We start from the raw sequence: 18,088 nt of genomic DNA, 5'->3' as shown, positions 1-18,088 counted from the left end.
TTGCGTCAGGTTTGCCCTCCTATTGTTTCTAATTTGGGTGCACCAACTTATGACTTGTCAAAATGTTTAGCGTCAGCTCTCAGCCCTCATGTCAGTAAATGTGAACATCATATTTACAATTCCATGGATTTTATTCAGCATTTAAAGTTGCTGCATTTTGGTCCCTCTGATTTACTTGTTAGTTTTGATGTGGTGTCACTTTTCACTTGGGTCCCTCTAGAAGAGTCACTCATTTTAATTCATGAAAAACTTGACATGGAAATGACAAAGCTCTGCTGTCATGTTCTGATGTCCACCTATTTTTGATTTGATGACAAATATTTTGAACAAACCGATGGTGTGGCTATGGGAAGTCCTTTATCCCCCATAGTCACCAATATTTTTATGGAGGACTTTGAGGATATGGCCCTGAAAACATTTTTTAAGCCTTCATGTTTTCTGAGATATGTTGATATGTTTCTTGTTTGGCCCCATGGAATAGACTCTTTGCACTGGTTATTGGACCATTTTAACTGTCTTCATCTGAGCATCAAATTCACAATGGAAATTGAAAAGGAGGGAAAGTTACCTTTTCTGAATGTACTAGTTTATAGAAAAGAAGACGGAACTCTTGGACATAGTGTTTGCAGAAAATTGACTCAAACTGACAGGTATTTACATGCTACCAGTCGCCATCCACCTTTTCAGTGTATAGGAGTCCTTTGGACTTTGGTTAAATGAGCATATGCTGTCTCGGATGCTGAGAATTTACCACAGGAGCTGCAACATCTTAAGGACATGTTCAATAATAACGGCTATATGGACCGACAAATTCAACATGCTTTTGAGTTTGGACCTCTACCTGAACCTTCTGAAGACACGTTTAGGTCTGTGGCTTTTCTTCCGTATGCTGGGAATGTGACTGCCAAGATAGATTTTTGAAGAAATATGAGCTCAGATACTTTTTCATCTGGCAGCTAAAATTTGAGCACTTCTTGGCTCTATTAAAGATGATTTAGGTTTGAGGAAGTCTGGCATTTACAAAATACCATGTGAGTGTGGGAAAATTTACATTGGCCAAATTATTCGTACCATCAACGACAGGTGTATTGAACATCATCACCATGCACAATTATTACAGCTAGATAAATCTGCAGTGGCTGAGCATTGCCTTACAGAGGGACACAGGATGCTATACAACGAGATGCAAGTAGTTGCAAATTGCTTCATGGTACTGGGATTGTGTTTTAAAAGAATCTGTCGAAATCAGACTAGCAGCTAATATCATTGATCGTGATAATGGATACCCATTAAGTAACACCTGGAATCCTGTTTTATCATAATGAAGAAACAATGACATCTGAATCAGCCAGCTATGAACAATCATTTGTAATGATATATCGTTTTCAGCAGTATTCACCACCACAAGCGCTGAACTCTTTTTGCACCAGAGGGCAGCAGGAATGATTGAGCGTGTGCGTACTGTATCTAGCGCTGAGCTGTTGTACTTCTGATGCATATAAAGTTGCAGTCATTTGTGAGTGGAATCAGTTATCAATGAGAGCAGCATAGCTTTTCTCACCTGATGATGGCGGCCAGGGGAACACTGAAATATTGTGTTCAGATGACAGTTTGATCTGGATGGAACCCAAGAACTTGATAGACAGAATCACTGCTACAGTTTAAAATTAGTTTAAAGCAGCATACCTAAGCATCAGTCATGAAAAAATACGTGGGCTCTAGATACTGTGTGGAATCTTAAAATGCTAATAGAATCAATGTGGGTAGTGTTAATTTCTTTTTGATAAACGCTGATTCTTAACTGTCTTGGGATATAGAGAAATGATTTATAAAATCAGTAAGGGAATATTTGTTATAAGAGAATTTTGCTTATTTGTTACTATTTCAGTGCTCAGTTGAGTATTGTGCATTGACTGCAGAGAGCAAGCAATTAATATTTTTCAGTTACAAAAGAAGGCTATTAGAGAATAATATGCTGCAATAGCTTGTTGTAGGCACAGCTTTGGACACACACACAAACATACATTCTCTCTCTCTTTTTTAAAAAAGTTATTTGTGGATTCTAACTTTCAATAAAACTGAAAAATTAAAGAACGTAAGATGTAACATAGTACAATAAATAAAAGTGGATGGCTGATCACTCTCTAAAAAAGTATGATTAAGGTACTTGTCAATACGTAGAAGCCTCCTGCTAGCTTTGGCCAGAGTCCAATACTATATAAATTTTTTGATGTTTTACTACTTGTCTCATTGGCAGTTAAAATAGAAAGCATATCCTCATGTATTGATTACTTCTGATCTCCCATCAAAATATAAGATAAACTCAGTGAAAATCTCACACAGAGTGATTCATGTGCCACAGGCACCACAAATGGAGTGGTCCTCCTCCTGGAACATGGAGCAATGTATGAAAGGACAGTGTCATATTTGAAGTAAAATCAAAATGTTTTCATCCTACTGGAGAGAACAGTGAGAGGTACATCACACTGGATAGCTGGTTTTACCAACCCAAATTTATTGTCCCTCAGTGCATGTCTTTCTACTTTCCATGTTTGCATGGCTCTTTGACTCAGTCATTTGATGACAGAAGAAGGATCTGGAAGGTAGCACTTTTATGCTTTTCTATACATTTCCATCTGCTGTTGCTTCCTTGGGTAGTTTTTTCTTTACTAAAAATCTTCACAACACTAATTGCTTTCATGGATATTTTCTTTTTTTGCGTAAGTTTTGCCTGTCACTAACTCTTAGCATTAGTTTTCTGTCAGTGAAAGTCCCAGTGGATTTTGACTACTCTTTGGTTTTTAGGTGAGTGCAATACTTATAAGTCTCTTAAAATATTATTCCTCAAACATTAAAATGTCTTGTCTTAAAATTCCATGAAATGAGTAATTTCTTTTTCTACATTTTTAAAGTTTTTTACTTAATAGTAATTACTTTTGAATGGCATTACTTACTTAAATTGTTTTATGCTCTTTACTATGAAACACAGTGTAAGAATAAATGAATGAATTAAAGAGTGCACTATCTACTGTTTTGACTGAAATATTTTCACAGTCAGAATAACATGTATACTTGCATTGTATGTGACAAAGTTATACAAAATTTATGCAAAGTGCATAACATTCTTCTAAAGCCTCATCCTTAGATAAGTCAATGGTAAGTAAATTTATTTTCTCTTATAGTGTCTACTGATATCAGCTATAAGTACCAATGTTTCAGAAATATTGTGTTCACACTTGTCTCCAAATTTCTTGATTTAATGAATAAGATGAAAATATTCTTCTTCTGAACAAAAGAAGTAATGTAACTGCACAGTGTGGCCCCAACATGGCTTGTTGCTTAACACTGCTTGAAGTTCATCAAACAGTACCTATCTTATCTTGAGGTTTACATTTTATCTGACAGCATAAGTATGCAGCATTCTTCAGACAATGTCATTCACCTCACAGCAAGTTAGCTGTGCTTCATGAGTGTTAACTTAGTGTATTTGAAAGCCACAGCATCTATCTATACCTGACAAAAATGCATGCATGTCATTTATTGTAGTTTAACCATTTTTAAAGACTGAAAGGAGGCATAGAAGGGGGGACTCTTCACTCCTCAAATTATTTAAACAAGTAAAATTCTTTTTTTAAAAAAATGCATCTCAATCCTACACAGCAAGTCAGCAGGGCACAGTGCAGTGAAGCAGGTGTTGTCACTGTAAGTTAAATCTAACTAAATGTAGAAACCGAAACATTCACTTTTATTTTATTTCTTTGGCGCCCATCTGCTTAGAACAACTGAATTTCACATGATAAACTTATGTATATGTATGTGCTTTGATTGTAATACACATAACATTTATAGACTGTATTCTAGAGCTTTTTTTTAGCTTCATACCTTGTTATGGTAAAGTGACAGAGAAATCTCTGTTGCTGTTGTGAGACATGAAAAGTTCTAGAAGGCTTAATTGATATCACAACACTCCATTCTTTGACAGAAAGTGTTCATATCTGTATGAAGGCAACACTAAGGCAACATAAAATTCCTTCAGGATAACTGTTCTTGGTCATCTATGCATGAATACATCTACAGTGTCAAATATACTTTCCTAAGTATCTTAAAAAAATCCAAACTGGAAACTGATTATAAATTAGTTCTAGTATCTGAATAATACTATATACTTGCTCCGTTGTTTCCTTAATACACAATAATGGCTTGTCATTGCTGGTCCATAAGCCTGTATTCCTGGCAACAGTAATGTCAAATCACTCATTATAAATGTATCCACCAAGAATTCAGTATAAGAATTTAAAAGAAAAACAGACGGTGCAGTGCACACTATATGAGTATATGGATACTACAAAACTGTATTAAAATGCAATATACTTCATCTCTCACAAATAATATATTATAATACTTACCATACTATTTCATAATGAACAAGTATTAAGTGGCTGAATAGCTCAGATTCTTCTAAATTATGAGAGGCAGGACATTACACTAAAAGTCAGAGTTCCAAAATCACATACATCAGCTTAATAATGCTATTTTCTGTCAGACAATGTCTCAAGTCAGTGACTACAGTACGTAAAATTGTGCACTTTACATTTTCCTTTTACTAATTTTAGACAATAACTTACTCAATCTTAACCATGGTATTTCACATAGGACATATTTAACATCAAAACAAGCCACAGGACAACTGCATGGTATTTGTCCATGGTTTCAGAATACAGCCTTAGCAGATTTGGTACTGCTACACTAATACAAACATATCATGTTATTTGTGACCAAAAACAGTTATTCTATGTTTATTTAGAAAATTGAGGAAAAACAATGGAACATTTTCACTTTGCTGCTGCTTCTCTCCATATCCATCTCCCTCTTTCTCTCCATCTCCCTGTTTATACAAATTCCATGAACAGCAGTTCTGGCACAACAGTAACAGAAATTTGTCTGCCACCTTACCATGAGACTAAAATTAATTGCAGTATGGAGAGAAGTTTATAGTGTAATGTTTCATCACCAGCAAGATCTTTGAAAATGAAAGACTAGCCTAAGTGGCCAAGGACAGGAAATCAGCCATTTCATTATTGATGCAACTATTCCAGAAGTTGCTGTAAGTAGTTTACAGAAAATCTAAATTAGGTTAACTGAATAAGAATTTTAATCCTATTTCTTTCTACATAGCAATTCAGTGTCAAACTCTGCCCCATCTTACTAAGTAAAACAGGGTAATGGAAAACAGCAGATGTGGTGTCTCATTCTTGACTACCTTTAGTTTCAATTACATAACTGATTCCCTAAATAAGTCAAAACTCATTTTTAAAACTGTAATGATGACTTTTGTATAATGACCACTGAGTAAACTCAAGTATATCATATTCAGACGTGATAGTAAGCATAGAAGCTTGTAACTAATTCACAATTATCTAGGCTTCAGAATGGACTTTTATTTTTTGATGCAAAAGTCTGTAGCTGACTATCAATAGACATCAGGTAAGATATTGAAAGTCCCAGACATTCACAAACAATGTAAAAGAACACTTAATTAACCACTCCTTCTACAATTATCATTACTTTTAAGTCTATGTCATTCACTAGCCATGACTGGACAGACAGCATTAAGTTTATGATAAAATTTAAAAACTAAAAAAAAGCTAAACTCCTCCTGAACAGGCCATGAAGGCCCAATGGTACCAACCAGCCGCCATGTTATCCTCAGCCCATAGGCATCATTGGATGCGGATATGGAGGGGCATGTGGTCAGCACACTGCTCTCCCAGCTGTATGTCAGTTTCCGAGACTGGAATGATAAAATTACAACAATAAAATTAATACAGAATTGCAGACAATCAACTTTAGAAGAGAGTGTAGTAAAATAATAGAGTTACCACTGTTTTCATTGGCTCTGAGTTGCTGCCTAGGTAAACACTATTCTATAACCAGAGAAGTACTGTTCAGTATGAAACGAAGTATATGGACTCATGAATGTAAATTCTGCATAACTCTAATTTTGTATTAAACAGGTTTTGACTTTTCTAGCATATTGACAACTGATAGTCTTTTGAGTGAAGTTATGTAAATGCTTTGTTTGAAGTATCAGAACTAAAGTAACTTTAACCCTTTATGTAGATTTTTCTTGCTCATAGTACTGATTTTGTGAACTGAGCTGTTTGTAGGAAAAGAGATATATTATTTACAAGAAATTTTGTTGTAGAATAAATAACTGAGAAGCAATAGTTAGTATATCCAGATTTTTTAACAGGCTTCTACAGGAAATTCATGAATGCACATGACAAATGGTGTGTGACATGCTTTTAGACTCTGAAAATTTTTGTTTGACTAAATGTATAATGTAATTCATTCCACATCCCTGAAAGCTCCTGTCATGATGAGATTCATGGAATAATGTGTGTTAACAAATGAATATTTGAATGAGTGAATGCAAGCATATTATTTCTTGATATCATCAGAAATGTTAATTTTCTGATAGGTGACAGAAGTATAATACTGATTATGAAACATAATGGCTGTTCAGCAATCACTGAAGCAACACAAGCAGTTAGATACAGAAATATGCATTGAATCTGAGGGTTTATTTTTCATTTTTTAAGGCCTTAATAAATTCAGAAACAGTAAAAACAGTGATTAAATAGTCATTCATTTATATACAATTAATAAATTTCAATAAATTCATATGCAAGAAGAATTAAAATGCAGCAAATATAGTTACCATCTTACAAGCTAATAATCAGTGTACATAGGAATAATAAGTAAGATCATGAATATAATTACACTCCTGGAAATGGAAAAAAGAACACATTGACACCGGTGTGTCAGACCCACCATACTTGCTCCGGACACTGCGAGAGGGCTGTACAAGCAATGATCACACGCACGGCACAGCGGACACACCAGGAACCGCGGTGTTGGCCGTCGAATGGCGCTAGCTGCGCAGCATTTGTGCACCACCGCCGTCAGTGTCAGCCAGTTTGCCGTGGCATACGGAGCTCCATCGCAGTCTTTAACACTGGTAGCATGCCGCGACAGCGTGGACGTGAACCGTATGTGCAGTTGACGGACTTTGAGCGAGGGCGTATAGTGGGCATGCGGGAGGCCGGGTGGACGTACCGCCGAATTGCTCAACACGTGGGGCGTGAGGTCTCCACAGTACATCGATGTTGTCGCCAGTGGTCGGCGGAAGGTGCACGTGCCCGTCGACCTGGGACCGGACCGCAGCGACGCACGGATGCACGCCAAGACCGTAGGATCCTACGCAGTGCCGTAGGGGACCGCACCGCCACTTCCCAGCAAATTAGGGACACTGTTGCTCCTGGGGTATCGGCGAGGACCATTCGCAACCGTCTCCATGAAGCTGGGCTACAGTCCCGCACACCGTTAGGCCGTCTTCCGCTCACGCCCCAACATCGTGCAGCCCGCCTCCAGTAGTGTCGCGACAGGCGTGAATGGAGGGACGAATGGAGACGTGTCGTCTTCAGCGATGAGAGTCGCTTCTGCCTTGGTGCCAATGATGGTCGTATGCGTGTTTGGCGCCGTGCAGGTGAGCGCCACAATCAGGACTGCATACGACCGAGGCACACAGGGCCAACACCCGGCATCATGGTGTGTGGAGCGATCTCCTACACTGGCCGTACACCACTGGTGATCGTCGAGGGGACACTGAATAGTGCACGGTACATCCAAACCGTCATCGAACCCATCGTTCTACCATTCCTAGACCGGCAAGGGAACTTGCTGTTCCAACAGGACAATGCACGTCCGCATGTATCCCGTGCCACCCAACGTGCTCTAGAAGGTGTAAGTCAACTACCCTGGCCAGCAAGATCTCCGGATCTGTCCCCCATTGAGCATGTTTGGGACTGGATGAAGCGTCGTCTCACGCGGTCTGCACGTCCAGCACGAACGCTGGTCCAACTGAGGCGCCAGGTGGAAATGGCATGGCAAGCCGTTCCACAGGACTACATCCAGCATCTCTACGATCGTCTCCATGGGAGAATAGCAGCCTGCATTGTTGCGAAAGGTGGATATACACTGTACTAGTGCCGACATTGTGCATGCTCTGTTGCCTGTGTCTATGTGCCTGTGGTTCTGTCAGTGTGATCATGTGATGTATCTGACCCCAGGAATGTGTCAATAAAGTTTCCCCTTCCTGGGACAATGAATTCACGGTGTTCTTATTTCAATTTCCAGGAGTGTATTTTATTGCAAACTGATATTGGTATTGCTCAGCTCACAGAATTCTTTTACATGATTTAGATTGGTTGACTGTTAATCAGTTTTACAGTTTGACTTTATGAAAATTTAATGGGATGGTTTGAGCAGATTTGTGGCAATTTATTGTAAGTTTCAAGAAGATTTAGCAGCAAGGTCAAATGCACTGCAAAGCTCAAGCAGCAAGGTTAAATGCAGCGAACAGTTAAGTTATGATATTCAGTTGATTGAAAATTTATCAATGTAATCTGAAGCCATAAGTGCTACAGGAGAGCCACAGGACCATTAAAGGTGCTTGATAAAATTAGGTGAAACATGTTTGGTTAAAATAACAATAAAAGTTTTGTTGCAAAAGATGAATTGACTGACATAAGTAAGTCAGTGGATATTATGACGGAAGACCCACTGATATCAAACTAAAACCTTTGTGTAAAAACAAAGATTTTGAGACTTACCAAACAAAAGCTCTGCCAGGTCGATAGACACGCAAACAAACACAAATATACACACAAAATTCAAGCTGTCGCAACAAACAGTTGCTTCATCAGGAAAGAGGGAAGGAGAGGGAAAGACAAAAGGATGTGGGTTTTAAGGGAGAGGGTAAGGAGTCATTCCAATCCCGGGAGCAGAAAGACTTACCTCAGGGGGAAAAAAGGACAGGTATACACTTGCGTTTTATTCATCTTGCATGTAAAAAGAAGACAAAATATGTAAAGTGTAATCAAGAAAATGTTAAAGTCTACCAGTGATTAGAAAATGTTATTTCCCTTAATGGAATATTTTTTTGTATAAACCTTTATATAAACCTTGTTTTTCTATTCATCTTTCATGTACAAAGAAGACAAAATGTATGAAGTATAATCAAGAAAATGTCAAAGTGCAATTAAGAAAATGTTATTTCTCTTAATTGTTAAAAATATAAATTGTGCTTTATCTCTCTCTCTCTCTTTCCATATGACAATTCCTATGTCTTGCTATGATAAAATGGATGATAATAAAATGAATTCGATTGAATTGAACTTAAATGTTCTGTTGTGGCATGCTACATATGGATCATTATAAAGTGGCTGGAAAGGTTTTTGAATAGTGTCGTGTTCATCAAAAATCTGTTTGCATGACTGTAAGCTATAGAAAATGAACTCTCTTTGGATATAATGTTCTTTTGAAACAGTTGGCCAGAGCTTACAAATCTGTGAGCATAGATACTGTGCAAAGTCTGAGGCTGCAGTATTATTATTTGACATGTAATGAAGAACTCTCCAGGCAATTGAACTGTCTTTTCATACACTAATGTTGAGATCTAGTAAGACAGTAGAGGGGCTGCAAGTCCAATGCACTGCGGCATGGCATCCAAGTGAGGTGTTAAACTGTGGGTAGAGCCATTCCAAGGGCAACACGGTTGTAGGAACAGTTTCAAATTCAGTTCATGACAAGTACTGCTGAAACTGATTTAAACAGGTATAGCTTGAACTGTTTGTCTTTTTTGGTACTGCTGGAGAGGGGATGCCAATGTGGGCAATCCACTCACCAAAGAAGTAGGGTTTGGTAATTATGGTGTATTTACAGTTTTAATTCGACTCAAATGGCAGTTGATGATGCATCCACCATAACTGCAAGAGTTGTGTCAGGATGAAGATGAACTAATGATGCAGTCTCTGAAATAGCAGCTTTCACTCTGATGACAGATGTGTTCTGTTTATCAGTCCCCTTCAGAGGGTCTCCACGTTTACATGAACCTTTCAGCATTTTGTTGGGAGCCAGCACCAACAATGCATGATTGTGCACAAAATGTCAATAAAAATTTGTCAATCCCAAGAAACTGTGTGATTAACCTATTATAGTTACAGACAACATACAATGTAGCTCTTTACATACAATGCACTTAACTTTTCACTCCTCTTAACAAGTGTACAATGTTTTAATAGTAATCTCTATCTTCCATATTATCCTGTCTTCCACATTTAAGCTCTCAGGTTTTCAAATCTCATCCGGTGCAGTCCCCAACAATCAGTCTTTCCTTTTCATCCCATCCAGTAAGTTTCCCCTGACCCAGGGCTCTGGGTGACTTTTCTGAGCTGTACCTCTTTCCCTAAACCTCTCCAGTCCTTTTCCTTCACTCCTTTTCATTTCCCTTCAACTCCTTTGCAGAAGAAGGAGCCACTGGCTCTGAAAGCTAGTGTGTGTTGCCCTCCCACCTCTTAGTGGATAGATTTTTCATCTATCTATTTACATTTCATTTGTTTTGTACACATACATTCATTCATCCATCATGTTATATATACCTCATCATGAAGAAGAACCTTGAGGCATGAATAATGAATCAAGGAAAATTATCTGAGGGAAACATTTATCAAAAACATTTGATTAGATACACTATTATTCACTAAAATGCCATACTCATTTATTTTTCCTAAATAATTTCAGGTGAATGCTGGGATGATTCCTGCAGGAAGGCCATGGGTGACTACCTGTCTTATCATTGCAAAAACATACTTATATAATCCATGCGTACCTATATCACTATTGTGTGAGTAGACTGCTGTGACATGTAGGAAGTTTGGGACATTGACATCCACTTACCATCCTTAAAGAACATCGCTAATGACACATCTGACTTGTTAAACACCCATGGCATTACATCTGTGGGTGGCAAGACTGGGAAAGACATGTAATGTAGCACTGCATCTATCATTCATGCAAGCTATTGCTGACACAAAATAAGGCAATTCAGCATGACGATGCTGCAAATAGGGAGACATGATGTATTTGTGTTTGTATTTCTTTATTGGTCCTGTAAATCGTGTTTATGTACATTTTTGCACAAATGATGTAGGACAAGTCAGGTTGGGACAGTATATACATCATCATACACATTGTTATTTTCAAAGGATTAATAATTAAAAATTATTCAATACATGTTGAATATTGATGACAAATTTAATATAATAAAATAAAATGATAGACTTATTAAGAATGTTTGAGCAATTACACAACACTTTCCTGGTACTCTAAAAACTCAGAAACAGAATAGAAGAAGTGGTCAAGCAAGTACCCTTTCAGTTTCTCTTTAAACTTTTGTAAATTTTCCAAGTGTTTCAAATAGGATGGCATGTGATTGTACAGCATTATGCCAGTATCATACACTCCTCTCTTACAAATGTTTGTACTTACTGTATTGACATGCGAGTAATGCTTCTGCCTAGTATCATGAGGGTGGTAATCACAGTTATACGTGAAGATATTTCCAACAAAGAGTTCAGTAACAGAGTTTAGCAGAGCCATGCATCATGTGAGACTGCCTCTTCCAGCCAGCTGCTGGATACATTATTTGGGGTCCAAGGACTGATGCTATTGCATTACCCAAGGAATCCGAAGAGTCTATAGCAGGTTGCTGCTGGCTGTTGTAACTGCAGTCAATCAGCATGAATGCTACACTAGATTTAGTTGGCCACTGTCAGCACTAATCAGTGCTTTGCCAATGTGCTGCGTTCCAGCAGCATGCAAAGCCATCAGGGATAGCTGCCACCACCACACCCACAAGAAGATGCTGTAAATCAATGCCAGGCTGCATTGGCAAAATGAGGGTGTGCATCTGAATCTTACTTGGATTGATAAAGAAATAAAGAGTTTTCCTGGACTCCATCTATTTTCTATGGCTATCCTCATCTTTGACAGGTGCCTGTCTGTCTTGCCTGCCAATTAAACCCACAGTGCCTAGGTTGGAGAGCAGCTATGATATCCTGACACCAGAAAGTATGGCTCCATACCACTCAGTCACAATCATATAACAGATGATCATTAGAATATACTGAACTATCATTTTTCATTGTATTTTGATGACAAATGCTTATCATTGTGAGATAATCTCTGAATGAATAAATAAATACTAACAGTCTGGCTGTGATACAACTGCTTCAACTGAAACTTTCACTTAATTCATTAAATATATCCTGTTTATTAATGAAACAGTATAAAATTAATTTAGCTTCATTTTGTAAGAGTTTCCTTGAAATTTAACACTATGTATTCTGTTTGTCATATTTTACTTCATGGTGTTCAGCAATTGCAGCATTCTTTTTGTGTATAACTTAAAATGTGTTGCTTCATAGATAAGACTGACACTTGTATTATTTTTGTTCTAGGAAGCCACAGGATTACTCAAACAAGAATCTACTGAGTCCTTTGATTTAGCTTGGTACAACATCAGTGTCAAATACAAGAAAGATATTGCTGACAGCAAGACATACATTAAAAATCTAATCCCATGGAGGAAGAGCATAAATGATTATACTTGTGTGTTGAATGATGGTGAGGCACATATATGTGATTTTATTTCATATCTTTTTTACACTACTGAAAAGTCTTTGGCGGACTGTAAATAATGGCTGAGATAACACGGCACACTTATCTTGTAGGCATGGCAGCAAGCATCACATAAGCACATAACAAGGACTGATAGATTGGTATCTCTTTTCTTCAGACCAGAGACCACTTTTATACATACATACTTGTTGATGCTGTGGTGTAACTGTATTATTACACTGCAGCATTAATTCATTATGTTACATAGCTCCAACCACAAAGGAAACTCTCCAGGGAAAGAGAATGAATCAAAATATACATTAACGTGGAACATATTTTTCTTATGCTCCTTCCAGAAATTATTTGAATACATAGATTCAGGGACTGAAAGTTTCTGTAACCGACATGGAAAGTAACAATATTTGTTGTAAAGCTAGGTGACAGGTAATAACATACTATAAATAGGATCCAGTATTTACAAATGCAAAAAATATTTCTTTCAAAAAATACCATTGTAAGGAAGTGAATATTAACTACTAATAGGAGATAAACAACAGCTATACAGGGTGATTCTTATTAATGTTTAAAACTGCGGAAGCAATGTAGATGATGCTGAGATACTTAATTTAATACAAGACACATGGGCTTGCAATTGTTGGGAAATACCCCAAAAGTGGATGACAAATGTTGAACATGTGATTTTATCACAAGTCAAGTACTTCTACTTGACTTGGGTTGCAAGGATCAGGTATGACAGACCAAAAGTTTCAACTGAGGCATGTATGGAGGTGTGGCTCTGAGCTCACATGCGCAACATTAGCATGTGGGGCTCAAGGTTCTGGCAGGCAGTATTTTTCTCAATGTGTTAAATAGCTACATGTTTATATTATGCTAAGATTTATTATTTTTGTAGTAACACTGTTCACGTTACGTCGCACTTCACTTAGCGTAGACCGGGACTGTGTCCTAGGCATGCCCGATGTTGACTGACTGTGCTCCGCCTGTCCTGCCGGAGTTGCTGTTGTTCTTGTTGTTACGCCGGCAGAGGGCGCATCCGAATTCTGGCGTGCCCTCTGGTGGACGGGACTCTACTTGCGGCAACTACAGTCCATGACGCGCCGTGCCAATGTGCGCCTCCCGCGATCTTTCTGGTGGCTACTACACTCCTCCTCCTTCGGGGGGTGAAGCCACTGTGATCCACTGCGTCGGAAGGTGGAGCGTCGGGCAGGAGCGATGACTTCCACATCCATGGGATGGCCGGAGTCGAGGGAATCTGCCAACCCTCGAGCCGGAACCTTCGAATACGGCTGGAAGTGACCCACACGAAGAGGCCCCCGTCGTCCCACAACCGGAGCCCGGGACAGAACGGGCGACAAGCTGTCGAACTCTGGATCCTGTTCCACCTCAGGAGGGGCAAGACCCAGTGGCGGGGACGAAGGGGAAGGGACGACCACAGAGGAACTAGCCCCCTGCGAAACCGGGCCGGCTCTCGCTGGGGCAGCTCGAATGACGGTGATGCCGGTGCTGGAGCCACTGGAGGCTACAAGGCTGAGAACCATCACAGTGCGGCAGAGTCACAGCGGGGAGAGGAGGTAACGTCCCCTGTGAAACCAATACAGGTGCCGGCAATGGGGAAGCCGGTGTCCGAGAGGTCGGAGGGTGGGTGCCCGAACGTGGACGTAGCTGATTTTGGTGACGACGTACCACCCGGTCCCCCACCTGCAAGGTATAGAGCCGGCGGCCATGGCGGTGCAGGACCACCACCGGTATCCAACGTGGATTGCGACCAAACCCACAGGCCCAGACTGACATACCCAGTGGAAAGCCAGGTACTCTGTTTTGGGAAGACTGGCGAGGACCAGGCTGGAGGAGGTGCAGCAGAGTCCTAGGTTGACGCCCATGGAGGAGCTCTGCGGGGCTGCGGTCTCCCATTGGTGTGGTCCGGTATGCCGTCAAGAAAAACGTCAATGCTTCCTCTGCAGGAAATTCGTGCACATACTTTTTCATCTGCGTCTTAAAGGTGTGCACCATGCGCTCAGCTTCCCCATTCGATTGTGGATGGAAGGGGGGAGAGCAAACGTGCCGAATACCGAAGCGCCTACAAAAATCCTGGAAGGTCTGCGGAAGAAACTGCGGTCCATTGTCCGAGACCAGGGTGATTGGCAGACCTTCCACAGAAAAGATTTTTGCGAGTGCCTGGATTGCAACTTCTGAAGTGGTTGAGGAGCAGCGAACCACATATGGGAATCGGGAATACGCATCAATGACAATGAGCCAAAAGCCATTGAGAAACGGCCCCGCAAAATCGATGTGAACACGTTCCCACGCCTGGGTTGCCGGCGGCCATGAAGAGAACACTGCCCAGGGAGATGCTTGTTGGCTCGCACACTGGGAACAGGCGGCCACCAAGTGCTCAATTTCTCTGTCAATACCGAGCCAGTACACATGTCTGCGAGCCAAGGTTTTAGTACGGGAAACACCCCAGTGCCCCGCATGTAATAACTTGAGGACTTCCCGTCAAACTTGCAGGAACAACCACACGAGGAGCTGTATCATCGGTAGCCAGAAGGAGAACTCCTTCCAAGACTGAGAGACGGTCTCGTAGAAGAAAATAATTACGAAGAGGGTCCGAGGCCCGGCCTGGAGGGCGGGATGACCACCCCTGCTGAATGAGGCGAACTACTTGCCGGAGAACCGGGTCAGCCGCTGTTTCCCTGGCGAGAACTAGTGATCGGGAAGCCATCAACCGGCTGGCGGGACACCACATCCAAATGAAAACACATAATCTCCTCTCGATCAAATGTAGGGTCCGGGCCCACCAGAAGACGGGAAAGAGCGTCGGCTTTGGCATGCTGGCCTGTAGGGCGAAAACGAATGTCATAATGGTACTTAGAGAGGAACAAGGCCCAGCGCTGTAGTCTGTGGGCCGCCCTATCCGGAATCTGAGAGGCGGGGCCAAATAACGATATTAACGGCTTATGGTCAGTGATTAACTGAAACTTCGTGCCATACAAGAAAGGGTGAAACTTGGTAACAGCGTAGACAATGGCCAAAGCCTCTTTTTCCACCTGGGAGTAATGGGCCTGCGCGGGACTAAGCGTTTTCGACGCAAACGCCAGTGGTTGCTCGGAACCATCTGCGTTGCGATGGGCCAGGACCGCCCCCACCCCATACTGCGAAGCACCCGTAGCCAGGACCAACGGCTTATGGGGATCAAAAGTAGCCAAACAAGGGGCTGACGTGAGGAGGCCCTTCAACGAGGTGAACGCTCGCTCGCATGCAGGCGACCAATCAAAAGGAATATCCTTGTACAGAAGGCAGTACAGAGGGTGGGCTATAGTGGAAGCCCTGGGAATGAACCGGTGGTAATAGGCTATCTTGCCTAAAAAAGCTTGTAACTCTTTCAGCGATGTGGGCCAAGGAAGGTTGACGATACCTTGGACCAAACTTCCTAGTGGCTGGATGCCATGCCGACAGATGGTGTAGCCCACATACTCAATGGACGGTTGGAAGGAGGTTGACTTATGCAGGTTGCAACGCAAGCCCACAGACCTGAATTTGAGAAAGAGGGTGCGAAGGTTGTGCAAGTGGTCTGTCGTGCTGCGGCCCGTGACAATTATGTCATCCAGGTAATTAATACAATGAGGGATTGTCGACGTGACATGCTCAAGATAACACTGGAATATCGCTGGGGCACTGGATATTCCAAAAGCCAACCGCTGGTATTGGTAAAGGCCAAACGGGGTGTTGACGACTGCCAGCCGCTTGGAGTCCTCATCAAGTGGTATCTGATGATAAGCCTCTGACAGATCGATTTTCGAAAAATAGTGGCCTCCCGCCACGGCGGAGAACAATTCATCAGCACGAGGCAAAGGATAGGTGTCCACCACCAATTGGGAATTAATGGTGGCCTTAAAATCGCCACAAAGACGTAATTTTCCCGAGGGCTTCTTGACAATAACGAGGGGCGAAGCCCACTCACTGGAAGAAATGGGAAGAACGACCCCTAGGGCTGTCAGCCGGTCTAGCTCTCCCTTTACCTGAGGGTGGAGAGCCAAGGGGATCTGCCTCGCGCGTAGAAAACGCAGGCGAGCCGACGCCTTCAACGTTAAGTGAGCTTCAAAATCTGAAACACGCCCCAGGCCCCCCTCAAAAATATCTGGAAAGTCTGAGATCAAAGATTCCAATGAGTGATAGGGAACGTCTTCAGAGACCAACTGTATGGTGTCAGTGATAGAAAAACCGAAAGCTTGAAAGGCATCCAGGCCAAAAAGGTTAGCGGAGCTCGCATCACTGACAACAATAAAAGTAATAGGCCGAGTGACTGATTTGTAAGTCACGTCGGTAGTGAATTGACCCAGTAGGGGAATGAACTGTTTACCATAACCGCGTAGACGCCGGTAAACTGGCGCCAACGGGGGCGATCCAAGGTCGGAATACGTTTGTGCATTCAACAACGAAACTGCCGCGCCCGTATCTACTTGCAGTTGTAACAGGCGCGACCGAACTGACACCTCGATAAAGAGTTTGCGTGCCGATGCGTCGGGAGCCTGGCCCGATGAAACTTCCTGAATGTCAACGTCCACGTCCTCTGTACTTGCTTCCTTCGATTCTGTTGAGGCTGAGCGGCAAACTTTAGCAATGTGACCGGTTTTATTACATTTGCGACAAACGGCCCAACGCTGGGGGCACTTCGACCGATCGTGATGTATATAGCACGATGCACAGGACAGCAACAGGGGCCGGTGGCCGGAATTCTGTTTACGCGCCGCGCGGGAGCAGCCGTAACGGCCGGATTGTACCGCTCGCACATCGTCCACCCCGGACACAGTGGACGCGGCCGCGCCGCCCTGAACCTCCGCGACGTCGCATCACGCTTCCAGCTGTTGACCTGCTGCGTGAGAGACTTCATACGATTGAGCAATGGACAGGACTTCTTCGAGGGAAGGGTCTTCTAACTGCAGGGCCCGTTGCCGGACCTCCCTATCAGGGGCCGAACGAACAATGACGTCGCGTACCATAACATGGGCATACGACTCCCGCGACTGCTCCGTGACAAAATGACACTTGCGACTAAGACCGTGCAGGGTTGCGGCCCACGCCTGGTAAGACTGATGGGGCTGTTTCTTGCATTGATAGAACTCGACCCTAGCCGCCACAACATGCGTGCGGCAGCGATAATATGAAGACAGCAATGAACACAATGCGTCAAAAGACAAGGACGAGGGTTCCTGCAACGGCGCTAGCTGCCGCAAAACTTGATACAGCGAGGGAGATATCCAAGACAAGAAGAGAGCACGACATACCTCCGCATCGGCAACATGAAACGCCTGGAAATGCTGCCGAAGGCGATGTTCATATGCGTCCCAATCCTCCGCCGTCTCGTCATACGGGGGAAAGTGAGGAGGGAACGGCGCCGGAGCAGACGGCGTGGAGAGCAACGCCGGAAGCACTTGTTTCATGGTGGCCATGAGCTCCGTCTGCTGCGCAACCAAAACCCGCACCAAATCCTCCATGCCGTGGAGAAACTGCGAAACCGGAACAACGACGCAACACGCGAAAGAAC

General features: G+C 42.2%; 1 protein-coding gene across 1 annotated transcript in view; it reads left to right on the top strand.

Moving 5' to 3' along the window:
* The first annotated feature begins 3,663 nt into the window (after nucleotides 1-3,663).
* The window catches only part of LOC126187660 (protein scarlet-like), a 130,126-nt gene continuing 115,701 nt past the window's right edge, over nucleotides 3,664-18,088 (top strand). Inside the window, exons 1-2 of the mRNA XM_049928877.1 lie at nucleotides 3,664-3,702; nucleotides 12,363-12,528. The gene's annotated coding sequence lies outside the window, so the exon portion shown is untranslated. The remainder of the gene's footprint in view (nucleotides 3,703-12,362; nucleotides 12,529-18,088) is intronic.

The sequence above is a fragment of the Schistocerca cancellata genome, chromosome 5, assembly GCF_023864275.1.
Source record: "Schistocerca cancellata isolate TAMUIC-IGC-003103 chromosome 5, iqSchCanc2.1, whole genome shotgun sequence".
In the NCBI taxonomy this organism is placed as follows: Eukaryota; Metazoa; Arthropoda; class Insecta; order Orthoptera; family Acrididae; genus Schistocerca; species Schistocerca cancellata.
This window is presented reverse-complemented; position numbering and strand designations above follow the sequence as displayed.